Source organism: Macrobrachium rosenbergii, chromosome 51 (assembly GCF_040412425.1).
Source record: "Macrobrachium rosenbergii isolate ZJJX-2024 chromosome 51, ASM4041242v1, whole genome shotgun sequence".
Taxonomy (NCBI): domain Eukaryota; kingdom Metazoa; phylum Arthropoda; class Malacostraca; order Decapoda; family Palaemonidae; genus Macrobrachium; species Macrobrachium rosenbergii.
In genome coordinates, this window is record NC_089791.1 from 49,123,098 (window position 1) to 49,136,433 (window position 13,336).

The 13,336-nt window shown below is 44.0% G+C and overlaps 1 protein-coding gene across 1 annotated transcript in view; it reads left to right on the forward strand.

Moving 5' to 3' along the window:
• Positions 1–13,336, forward strand: part of AIMP1 (aaRS-interacting multifunctional protein 1) — a 95,012-nt gene that overhangs the window by 56,369 nt on the left and 25,307 nt on the right. The gene's annotated exons all lie outside the window — the stretch shown is intronic.

Consider the following 13,336-nt stretch of genomic DNA (forward strand, 5'->3'; position numbering starts at 1 on the left):
GATGAATAGGTTGCATTTTGGTTGATATGCTGAGTGTCATTCTTTTAAAATGTAGTTGTCCTTATGGGAATACAAACCATTGCATTTTATGTAGTAGTAGTCCTGGGCTGGTTGAAGCTGGTTGTTGAAACCTGGTGTAACAAGTTAATGAACATATGGTAGGTGGGGGAATAAGGGGACAATCCACACTTCTGTCATTACATAGCACTTTTTCTTTGGTGCCTTTGAGTTATGATGTCTTGTGGTCCTCTAATCCAACTGGAGTGTCAGGGGTCTTTGTGCAGCATTGGCAGGCACAAGGAGGTAGTGTTCAGACCACCCCTTCTTTCTTGCTTCATGAAGTAGCTGCTGGACAGGCTACAATGCAGGTAGACTTCAAAATTGGGCATCTTTTCTCAGAGCTGTGACACATTATATGCAACTTCCTTTGCTCTCCCTTTTAATAAGGGGTATAGATATATTCCAGCTGCTAGCTTCCTTTTTACCTGAGCTATCATATCTTTAGAGCAGAATTTGTTGTCCAAAGTTTTCCTAGAGTAAGAGTTCTGATATATCTTACTGTGGCTCATGGCCCTATCAGTCTTGTATCCCTATGGCACATTGTATAGGAGGGTATAGGAGTCATGGCTCTTCTGCTGAAGATCATGACCAGAGCATGATATTTCTGGTCGGAGATTCAACTGGCCAGTCAGTTCAGTTCCTCTCTGCCCACCCAAGGACTGAGTCTCCCACATAAAAGATGTTTGTATTCCCATAGGAACAAATCAGATTTTTAAAGTACTGTGATTTGTATTTTTCTTAGGCATACAAACCAGAGCCTTTCTTCATCATCCAACCTCAGCCATCCCAAGTGACTCTTGATGCTGAAGGGAGAAGTGTTTGATGATGATAGGTGGGTGGAGGGTTCCTTCCACTCACCCACCTACCACCAGTATGTACTTGTGTAACGCGTAATCTCACGTATTATGTGGCCCCAAATTTTCACCCATAAAAAATCGTTTTATCATGTATCTCATGTATCATGTGGAGTCCTTTTTAGAGAGACCAAGTTACAATAGACTAACCTCTTTTCCTCCATCTCTTTATCCCATTTTCTATTTAGATAAGTTAAAAAAGTAAAAGAGAATGATGTAAGTATTGTTAGTAATGCTATACTTGTTGCGTAAATGCGTACAGCCATAAACAACTGAATGAGAAACAGCCGTTTTGCCTTTTGCTATGAACAACCAGATCAGATAATAACAGCTGTTTGCTTGCATTTCAACCATATTACAATAGTAAATAATTACCTTTTTTATATAAACTTACCAAGTACTGTAATTACATTGCTGTTGATTCCTAACGTGTGGCAGCTTAAAAATTCAAACTTCACATGGCGGCACTTCTATTCTTTGCGTGTAGGTGACAAGGTCCTCCCCACTATCTGGGACTTAGAGGAACAACTTAGCCGAGAGCTCAATTCATTTCCTGCTGACTTCTGATCAACATGGGAGTCTTTCTGCAGCTGCTTCATCGCTTTTTCAGATATTTATTTGCCACATCTTAGTGAAGTACAGTAAAGCCCCCGTATTCGTGGTCTCACAATTCGCGGACTCACCTAGTTGCGGATTCCTCTATGGAACATATATGGGCATTATTCGTTGAAAGTTCGCCCATTTGTTGTATTTTTCACTGAGAATATTCACTAATTACAGTATTTTCATGTCATTTTCATGACTAAATGCACTTTTTGTGATAAAACTATTAAAATGCTCAGGTACCCGTGTAGTGCTCGAGTTACGATAATTCGATGGGGTAAGCAATTAATACCGATACAACAATATTTAGAAAATATTTTAAAATTTCCCATGGGTGAAGGCAGTAGCGTACGGTCAGGCAGCGAGAGAGACCAAATTACAATAGACCACCTTCTCTTCCTCCATCTCTATCCCATCTTCTAGTTAAAAAGGCAAAAGAGAATGATAAAAGTATTGTTAGTAATGTTATACTCTTGTGTAAGTGCATACAGCCACAAACAACCAAACGAGAAACTGCTGTTTTGCTTATAACCGAATTGATAACAACAGCTTGTATTTCAACCATCGTACGGTAGTAAGTATATCTTAGTTTAACCAGACCACTGAGCTGATTAACAGCTCTCCTAGGGCTGGCCCGAAGGATTAGGTTTATTTTTTTACGTGGCTAAGAACCAATTGGTTACCTAGCAACGTGGACCTACAGCTATTGTGAATCCGAACTGACATTATAGCGAAATTAATTTCTATCACCAGAAACAAATTTCTAATTCTTCACTGGTCGGTCGGAGATTCGAACTCGCGACCAACAGAGTGGAAACTGAGAACGGAACCCGCTCACCCAGCGAGAAACTTCATCGCACGGTAATAAACAATTACCGTAGTTATAGTACAAATGAAGTGAAGTAGAATAGGACTGATATATTTTTACAGTATACCTTTATTCGGTATAGATAAAAGGTCAGCAAAGAAATAGACTGCTAAATATAAGCTGCAAGTTGTAGCTGAAGCTGAGAAAACAATGTGTCAAGCTGCTAATGACTATAAATTATCGTGCATTGGCAACGTGAATGAAACTTGACTGTAATTAAAATTGGAGAGGAAGTATTTTAATAAAAATTTCGGGGCATGAAAGAACACATATTACTGCAATTTTTACGCTGATACACGATAAATACGTAAAGCTCGTATCATGATGAAATCAAGCGAAAATAGCGAACGAAATCTTGAATTTTTTTTACACAAAACAAACCAACCCCCAAATGGCTGATGTCGTGTATTAACGAAAAAATAGCTACAGTAAATTAATTTTACAACGAGACGTATTTAAGTTATATTTCGACTTAAAAACACTTTGTATAACGAAAAATAACCTTGCCCCATATAAATAAAGTATCTAGAGGCTCATTTATGCTAGCTAGAAGCAAGAAAAACCCTCTGAACTGAGTTAAACACAACGAAATAAACTTACCACATAATCAATTTCCAAACCAAAATATTGATCGCTATGATTGCAGTTTATAATACAAAAGCGTATAATATACAGGTATTCAGTATTATTGGATACAGTGAATTAAAGCATAACATTTTAAAAGATCTATGGAAAAGATGCATATTCGTTATGTTGATGTTTGTATAATACGATATTATGTGAATATTGAGTACAGTATAATGTAGGCTAGGCTACTGTATATGTATACGATATACAGTACCATAGTGTAGACTAAGCTAATTCTTGTTTGTTATTCAGTATCTCTTTGTATTGAATTATCATAAGTCACTCTGCATGAACCTCCAGAATTAGCTGATATTATTAATTACTATACCGTGTATGTATAGAGTATACTTTATAGTGTAGGCTAGGCTACCATATTTGTATACATGGTACTGAATACCCTGGTGTAGGCTAGGCTATATTCGAGATACGTTTTTTCCAACAAACGAGGGGTTTTTTGGAACCTAACCCCATCGTAAGTGTAAGCATTTTTAGATTTTTTTTGTGTTTGAACTATCAAAATAGGTAGTTCTAAGTATTTTTAGAAGGGTTCTAAGTATTTGCGGATTTAGCTATTTGCAGGGGGGCGTGGTACACATCCGCTGCGAATACAGGGGGTTTACTGTAAATGCAGTAAATGTAGGGGGCAAGAATGTATTAAGGATAGTACTTGCTTAGAGTGTCAGGATTGGGAGAATAATAAATGGAAGACCTTAAAATCTCTTTTAGAAAAACTTGGAAAAGATAGAAAGAGGAAGGCAGCCCTTAGGGCTGAGAATAGGGCTAATACAGAATCTACTCCTTTTGCTAGTATAGTGGATGATAGAGCTGTTACTCCTCCAATTCCTCCTGTTTCTCCCATCCTAAGTCCTCCTACTTTACCACTTACTCCTGATCCAGGTTCCCATTATTCCGCTTTCCACGCCATTGCCAGCCTCGAATCAAGGTTCAGTCAGAAGTTTAGGTTATTATCCAATACCCTTATGGAAATGGGGTCTGCTATTAGATCTGTAATGGAGAAAAAAGTGCATAGTGACAGTGCAGTGAGAAGTGACAGTGTTGTGAATGTTGAGGAGATGGCTGTCCATCCGACCAGTGCTCCTAGGTGAAGGTCTCTGTCCTGCTCCCCCGCACTGGGGAGAAGACATACTGGAGGTCCAAGGAATGCTGGTGGGTTTTACCCACAGGCAGTCGCCCCTTTTGTCGAGCCTGTCGTTCATTCTCAGGCTTCGACTAAATGCCATTGGAAAGGCATTTCAGTTCATCAGCTTTCCTCAGATTCGGAAGCCTCCAGCCCAGACAAGAAATGCTCTTATTAATATCCTGCCTCGTCGCAACTGCTCAAGAGACATGCGGTGCTTGGCAATACCTCTCATCTGGCAGTCAAGAGGTACAGGGTGGTTAGCCCACAACCTTCCTTCAGCTTTCAGGACCAGTCTGGTTCTCCAGCTCGCCCTCGTCATTCATTGGGAGACAGACCTGAGTTGTATAAGCACCCGATTTCTTCCGAGCGCCTGCCGGCTCGCGCCAGACTTCTGCTTTTGGAGCCCGGTGCCAACTCCCGAGCCTCCAGCGCCAGTGGCTGAGCACCCAGCCACATCTTCTGGGCGCCTGGCGCCTTCCTCTCATCCGCCTCCATCATCATCGGTTCAAGAAGATCATTCGTTAGTCCCACTCCAGTGATAGTTGACAGAGCTTATGGGGTCCTTGAAGAAAGCCTCTACAGTTCCTGAAACCAAAGACAAGTCTTGTCTCCTATCGCTTCAGAGGAGGAAGAGGTTGTTCAGGACATGGTCCCCCTCTTCAGCGAACTTGTCTCTTTTGAGATTTCTCTTGGATAGCTTTCCAGGTTTCTTCGTTCCTGCTGCTCCAACTTCTCCAGCTTCTACCTTCCTCATGAGGAAGCAGTCTTCTGAGGGTACCAAGCTGCTTAAATTAGTTCTTTCCTCTTTCTTGAGGATGACTCTCCAAGAGGTACATGACTGGGTGGCCACTAAGAGAGAGCAGGGCAAAGCAACATTCGCTTTTCCACCCAGCAAGCTAATGAAGACGAGGCACTCGTTTTGCGCCACCAGGGAACTTCCTTGGGAGTGGGACTTCTCCGGTCTGGTAGATTCAGCTCGTAGAATGGCCTTTTCTACAGCCAAGGTAGTGTTTTCCTCCCCCCGAACTTGATCACCTTATCAAGAAGAACATTGAAGGTTTCAGATTTTTGTAGCTTTCAACCTGGACTGTCAGGGCGCCAGCGAAAGACCAAGACTGTCCAGATCTTGCTGAAGACTTTGGCTCTGATAGGCTGTGGGGCTACTATCGCAACCGAGTAGGGGCAGTTAGAGACGGCTCTTCAGAACTCACCTCTCTCTTTCAATGGGTGTGCCAAAAAGAGGAAGCTCTGGTGTTCTTTAATTTAAAGGAGTCTCACCAACACAAACTTCAGCTCTACTTTTTGCCCTTTTGACAAGTCTCACCTCAAGTCACAGTGAAGGGAGATTCTTTCCAGACTTGCAGAAGTAGTCTACAAATCGACCTGTTAGCACAATCCACTAGACATCCGATGGGAACCTGGGCGCTCCCACGCCAAATATCGCTCTCCTTTATAAACTCCCCAGCCTTTTCGGGGGTGGGGAAACAAAAACCCAATCTAGACCTAGATCAAACTTGCAACCTCCTACAAAGTCCATTAAGAAGTCTTCATTCAAGACCATCCCCAAGAAATGAGAAGTTAGTCCTCTGCTCAAGTAGGAGCCAGACTTCTACTTTTGGAAGGAATGGAGCAGCAGAGGAGCGAACCTTTGGGTAGTCAAGATATTTGAGGAGGGGGCATTCCTTTCACAGAAAGCTCATCTCTAGTAACATCACCGATCACCTTGACAGTGTGTATTCAGAAGGTTCCACTTGGTTTGCTCTCTCAGAAGCTCGTAATCCCTTGATCATCAAAGTAGTGAAGAGGTACTGATTACCACTCAGAAGGCTTTACGACTGACTTTTGTGGTTCCATATTCGTGAGGGCTGGAGGCCTGTTTTGGAAGTCAGCGCCCTGAATACATTCGTTCCGAAGATGAAGTTTCACAACACATGGAGAAAGTTTGCTCAGTCATGTCTTCAGTGCAGCAGGGGGACTGGATGGTCACCCTGGATATGCAAGATGCATATTTCCACATCCCTATTCATCCGGGCTCAGAAATTTCAACGCTTCGTCTTTCGGGGCAGAGTACTACATTTTTGGGCCCTGTGCTTCAGCTTGCCGATGGCACCGCAAGTATTCACACGAATCCTTGTTCCTCTAGGGGATTGGCTTCACCTTCTGGGAATCAGCATCAGCTTGCACCTGGATGACTGGGTTATCCGCTCCCCATTGGAGGAGAAGTGTGCGGGGGACAAGACGAACTCTTCGCCTGACGCAGAAGTTAGGCATTATCATAAACAAGAAGAAATCCCTTATGACACCGACTCAGGAGATTCCCTATTTAGGGATGATCCTGAATTCTTGGACTTTACAGGCTTTTCTGTCGCCCAAAAGAGTCGGCAACTGTCTACAGACTGTCAGTCAGTTCCTTCCCCTTCCTTTCTGCTCGGCAGTACAGTGGATGAGCCTCTTAGGGACCCTTGCTTTAGTAGAGCAGTTTGGGAGACTAGGCTGACTGCACATGAGGCCCCTGCAGTTTTACCTGAGAGTGAACTTGTGCAGAAAGACTCAACCAGACTCTTTCATCTTCCCAATAATGCCGGAAATCAAAGTGGATCTCCAGTGGTGAACTTGCGAAGAAAAACTTCAGGAAGGGAAGTCTCTCCTTCCAGTAAGCCCCAACCTTCAATTTTATTCAGATGCCTCTGACCTAGGCTGGGGTGCTCTCCTGGATGGATGGGAGGTATCCAGAACATGGACAATGTCGCAATGGAAGTTTCACATTGTAAAAGAACTGAGAGCTGTTCACCTGGGCCTTCAGGCCCTCTCGGACCTAGTCTGCGGCAAGAAGATAGTAGTGCATGCAGACAACACCACTGCACTTTCTTACATTCGCAAACGGGGGCCACTCATTCCTTCTCTCTGTATGAGACGGCAAGGGATCTCCTTCTGTGGGCAGAGGAGAATCAAATCACTCTTACTATCTGGTTCACTCAGGGGAGAATGAACAATATTGCGGTCAACCTAAGCAGCCTCAAACAGGTCTTTCTGACCGAATCGACCTAGACCCATTAGTCTGCGATGATCTGTGGAGAGTATGGGGGCAGACCCACCGTAGATCTCTGTAATGTTGAGAAATCACCGACTTCCACTCTTTTGCTCTCCGATCCCAGATCCTCGAGCATGGGTGATGGATGCCGTGCTCCTGGACTGAACAGGCCTAGATGTGTACGCCTTCCCTCCCTTCGGGATGATCAGGGAGGTAATCAACAAGTTGTTGATGCATCAGAGCACCTCCACAACTTTGAAAGTTTTTCTAGCCTAACCAATCCAAAAATGCTACAATTTTGCAATCCACCCACCTGTTCATGTTGTTCCTCTTTTATCAGCCAACTTACAACTACAAAAACCACAAAACAGATTTACAACCGAAAATTGACATCCTAACCATCAGAGCTCTCTCTACAGCACCACAGTGTTTTCATCCCTCCTCGCATCTGCGTTATTTACATTTTGCTTCCTCCCATCATTTGTTGTCCTATGACGTCATAACACAGATACTTTTGAACACAATGTTTTACTATAAAAACATCTTATAAAATTAAATGTGCTTTTTATACATTTTGTAATGTCATACCTTTCACTATTGGAGAAAATAAAGTAAAATAATAATAATTAAACTTGTAAAACACATATAAATCACACTTTCTCCCCTCCTCCTCCAACCCTCTTAGTACTAACTCTCTCTAACTCCATTATTCTCCACCCTTACCCTACGTAATTTCTGGTATTTTCCTCTGAAACTCCAGCTTTAGTCAATACATTAGCAATTTGATGTTTTCCTTTTACCTATCTCACCACCTTTATTTCTCCAGCTTGTATTGTGTCTCTTATTGCTACGATATCAATTTTTAATCTCATACTATGTACTCCAGTACTTGATTTTATTGCGGTCATTAGAGTTTTACTATCAGTTTTAACCAGTACTTCTAATTTTCTTCCTCCTACTATCTCTTCCCACAAGTGTTTGAAATATATCAATCCTTCTGTGGCCTCCCCCCTGCTACAATGGTAGACTTTGCTACTCTTATGGATTTTCTGGATTTCCACCATATGGGACTTCTCCTCTTGCCATCTGTCAAAGATATCACAAAACCCAGTTGTGTATGACCATCTTCAGTACAGGCAGTCCCTGGTTATCGGTGGGGGTTCCGTTCTGACAGTGTGAGGATATTGTAAACGAAAATTGCTGATAACCGAAAATCGGTGCTTTTTCGACGATTTCCGGTGCTTATTTGCACCAAAAATCCCCAATTATCGCCAATTTTTAGTTATTGGTGCCTCTGTTAGGTATGTATTGGCGCCAGTATCCAATTATCAGCTCCAATAAGAGGAAAACTGTGATTTTCAGTGCCAAAATTCACCGATTTTCACCACTAGACAAGCATCGTAAAACTGGATCGCCGATAACCGGGGACTGCTTGTATTCCCAAATGAAGCATCTGCATAGGCTTCCCAATAAATCTTTTCTTCTAACTCTTCTAACTCACTTATTATCACTTTCCCATTATGTTCTTAGTTTTTCTCACTATTTTAATCAGCATTTTCATATCTTGAGTCGTTCCTACTTTAAAAGCTTTACTTAATTCACTAACATCATGTGACATTTCTGGCATGGTATGTAGTGATACCCAATTCAACTGTCCTACCACTGATCTATACTCTGTTAATTCCTTTTGTTCAGATACTCTGTTACCTGTAAATCTTTTAGCATCTGGTTCTCATATAGAATTTATATCCTGCCACTGATTAAGACAAATTCTATCTTCCTTATGCTCTACTGTTACTCCTTTATACTTAAAACTATTACTTTCTTGTTCTCCTGCTTGCAATTTCCCAATTGTTTCCTCTAAAAATCCTTCAGTTCCTCCATAGCAAAAATCATCTACATGTGTACATAAAATACCATTCAATTTATTGTCTTTCCTCCAAAAGAATATATTATGTTCTAATCTACTTCTCTTGCTTTTAAGCTCCTCCACCACTTTTACCACCTTAAAATACCATGCGTATGCTGTATTCTTGAGCCCATAAACAGTTTTCTTCAATTTCCATAATCCACTCCAACCATCTTCACTAGGTGGTTTTAAATATACCTCTCGTATTTCATCACCATCTTCACTAGGTGGTTTTAAATATACCTCTCGTATTTCATCACCTTGTAGATAAGCAGTTGTTCCAACATGATATACAAACCACTGGTCCTTCCCATTAGGAAATTACTAATAGTGCAGCTGGAAGCAGCCATTGAATTTTCAAACAAGGTGGTTAGGCAGTTAACTGCCATCTGGGAGGCGGGAGTCCCGCCTGCCCAGATGTAAACATTCCAGTTTTGCTTTCGGCCGTCATGCGGTACAGACGTGTTTCTTCCCTCTCTGCCCTGACTTCTGTTGAGCTGCTGTTTCCCAGTGGGTTCTTTATCTTTTTCCTTATATGGTTGCTTTATGCATTTGGAATGCAAGTTCACGAAGGTAATAAGGCTTGTAAGCCCACCTTCCCCCAGGGTGTGTGTCCTGGGATTGGCAGGAAGAAGTTCAGTAGCTTCAGATCTAATGTTGATGTGGACTCGCATGCCCTTTGCTCCTCTTGCAAGGGACGTGTGTTATAGAGATTCTACCTGTCTTGAGTGTTGCTCCTGGTCAGTTGAGCAGTGGGTGAAGTTTGAGGGGAGGAAACAGTACTGGAGGAAACCTTCCAAGGCATCGTCTGAGGGATATAAGCCTCTGGTGACTCCCTTGGTGACTAAATCTTCGGGATTGTTTCTCTCTCCCGGCAAGCTTTCCCTTCTGGCTGCCTCTCCTTTGGGAGAGGACGCCTCTTTCCTTCTTCTCGCTTGTCAGGCTTGGAAATGCATTGGGGCCGGGCAGTCATGATTTACCTTTTCTTGGGGGGCCTTTCCTCGCCCAGGGGGGGAAACTTTCCCCCCAGAGTGAGAGGAGACTCCCTCCACTAACCCGACTTTTTCCACTTCAGGTTTGGTGGTAGAGGCTTCCCTCGGTAAGCAGGATAGTGATTTGACAGCAGCATGGCTCCACCTGGGTCTTTCCTTCGTTCCATCCCTGGAGGGCCTCCTGTCCCATCTGACTGGTGCTTCAGTGAACAAGACAGCCTTTGCTAAAATGCTGGTAACGGTCTCGTCTCACCTGGCATCCCAGCACGTAGTGCCCCTGCCTCCTGGCTTCACCATGGCCCGGCTGTCCCAGCCCGGACCCTCTATGATGGTGACCTCCTCCATGCCTCACATGATGGGTCCCGCTCCTGCTGTTCCTGGCTTGGCTGGCTCCCGGGCTATCCTGGCTGCTCCACCTGTCCAGGCTATCCCCGGTTACCCCAGTCGCAGCTCCTGGCTTCTCCACCTGCCCAGGCTATTCTGGTTGCCCCAGTCACTGCTGTGTTTCCTGGCTCCTGAGCTTTGCTGGCTGGCCTGGCTGTCCCAGTCACTGCTCCCATAGATGATGTTCCTGCTGCCCAGGTCACTCCCACTACCCTGGTCACCCCAGCTGCTCCTGTGACATCTACTGCTCCCTCTTGGATGGGGAATTTGACCGCCATCCTGAAGAAGATGATGAAGAAGTTGAAGAAGAGGTCTAGGAAGGTGTCTTCGTCTTCATCGTCATCGTCGTCGTCGTCATCTGCTACCTCCTCCCCTTCTTCTTCTGAGGCCCATCGGTTGAAGAAGAAGGCTTTCTCTCCCTCCCCCCTAAGAAAACATGTCCTGGGACTTCTAAGGGAGTGCCTCCCTCCACAGGGGAAATAGTGGGATCTTTTGTCGGCTCTTCCTGACCTTTGGGGCAGGGAACCAAATCGCTAACCCTAGGTCTACTGAGTTTTGAGCCCCATGCAGAAGCCTCAGTTTGCACGCCTGTTGCCATGCCTAAGAAGTCCGCTTTGAAGGCTCATACTGTGTCGGGCGCTCATTCACGAGCCACTCCGAGTACCCAGGTCTCTAAGGAGACTCAGGTATCCCGAACCAGCATCAGAGAGTCCGCCTCACCATACCGATTCGGGCAAAGGACGGGAGAACAAGCCAAGATATGCAGCTGTCTTGGCTCTGCCTGCTGGCACTGCTTCCAGTGTCAACCCAGTTTCCCAGGTTGGTGTTCGGTCTCTTGAGTCTGAGCATCTGGAGAGAGAGGAGGTCCCCTGTACAGTCTTCTCGTGAGGTTCTGGCCTCGAAGAAGACTGGGGCCCGTCAAGAGGACAGCACAAGTTCTCGCCAGCCAGCCACGTGTTCGACTCCACCCAGTCCACAATCGGCCTGGCTCGGTCGAGTCAAGTGCTCAGCTCAGCTTGCGCGAACCGCTACGCTCTCCTCAGGACAGTGTTTCGCCAAGGCGAAAATGCTGTCCTGGACCCGGGTTGATGACCGCTCTCGGCCCGCTCCTGCTGGTTCCACTAGCAGGACTGGCAGGGGTGCCCAATCCTCCTCACCTGTCCCCTCAACCTCCTGGAGTTTCTTAGAAGGTGTGAGTCGGATAGGAGGAACTCTGGCTCAGTCCTCGGATCGACTAGGTTCTACACCCGTGTAGTGCAGGAAGGATCCAAGGGGTCTGGCGAGGTTTTTCCTGCTAGGAGAGTAGATCGGGAGGACTGCATCTTGGAAGGACTCGAGGGTCCTCTCTCCCAGGATGCAGACACCCCCAAAATACAGAGGGCTTTTGCAGAGGTCACTGCGCTGATCTGTCAGCACAACGACCTTGGGGACCCCCCTCAATGTGAGACCACCTTGATGTGGTGAGGTGGGGCTCTTGAACCCCAGGAATTTGTTCCCAGGTTTGAGTCCAAGAGTCTCATATATGATTATATATTTGTTTGGATCAATTGTTATGGAATTTTCCACTTTTGCTAAAATTTATTGGACTTGTTAAATAGGAAAAGAGATAGCTGGGATTGGGTTTATATCCGAAGCTAAATAGTGGGAACTGTGGTAGGACCATCAACTGCCTGATAATGTTAGGACCTTAGAGGTATCAGATTGATAGCTCAGAGGCAGAACTATTCTTTAGGGCTGGACCATGGATTCCAGGGGGCTCTGGTGCTGGGGATAAGACTTAGCATTCTATCCAGTTTGCCCATAACATGTAGGAGCGTCTTTTTCCCATCCAGCCATTTCTTCTTCGTAACCTCTAGCTACCAATCTTGCTTTACATATCATCCTCCCCCCCCCCCCCCTTACCTTTTCGGTTACTAACCATTTTGTAGATACAGCTTTTTGTTCAATGTCATTTACCTCCTCATATACTGTACCTTGTTTTCTCTCCAGATTTGCAGTTCTTTTTTCTTTAGCTTCAGTTACACTTCTGTTTTCAATCCTAGCAAAACCTCTTCTTCATCTTCAATTTTTTCTACGACTGTAATCTCTTAAGTTAACGCATCCCTTGTGACCTGACTGTGAGTCTTCTACATTGTAAGAATCAGCTCAAGATTTGCTTGATCTTTTTCCTGCAAGACTTAATATAGTCCATTCTTCTACTTCTTTTGTATTGAATTTGGGTATCTCTTCTATTAACTCACTTTCTATTACTTCACTTTCCCTTCATCTTCCATTCTTTTCTCTGCCATCTATTACCTCACTTTCCCCTTCATCTTCCATTGTTTCCTCTGCCAAATATCTTTCTATAGCCTCTTCTATATCTGCATTCTGTCTCCAGCCCATTATCATCTCCTTTACTTCCTGCCCATCTATATTCCCTTCCTTTGATTCACAGGATTCATCCTTCACAGTGTGTTTTTAATCTATTTTAGGTATTTCTTTTTCTGGTGATAGTCTTTGAATCCTAGTAACATGTATTCTAGCTACTTCTCTTAGAGAATCCCCATGTTTAACCGCTACTGTTTTACTTGATACTCCCACTACCTGAGCAGGTCCTCTCCATTCATTTTCATTTTCTTTCTTATAGAATATCTCGTCTCTCACTACTGCTTCTTCAGATTTATGTTCTCTGATGTTTTTGTTTAAAGCAATTCTTATTTTATTACAAGACTCAATCTTGATAAACACTTCTCTGGCCTTCTCCATTTCATTCAATCTATCCCTTACCATGCTTTCTTCCATACCTTTCTCTCTGCTTGCAGGACTTGAACTCTCTTCTCCCATTAAGTTTGGCAAAGAAGGGTTTTTCAAATACTTTTCATAATGTA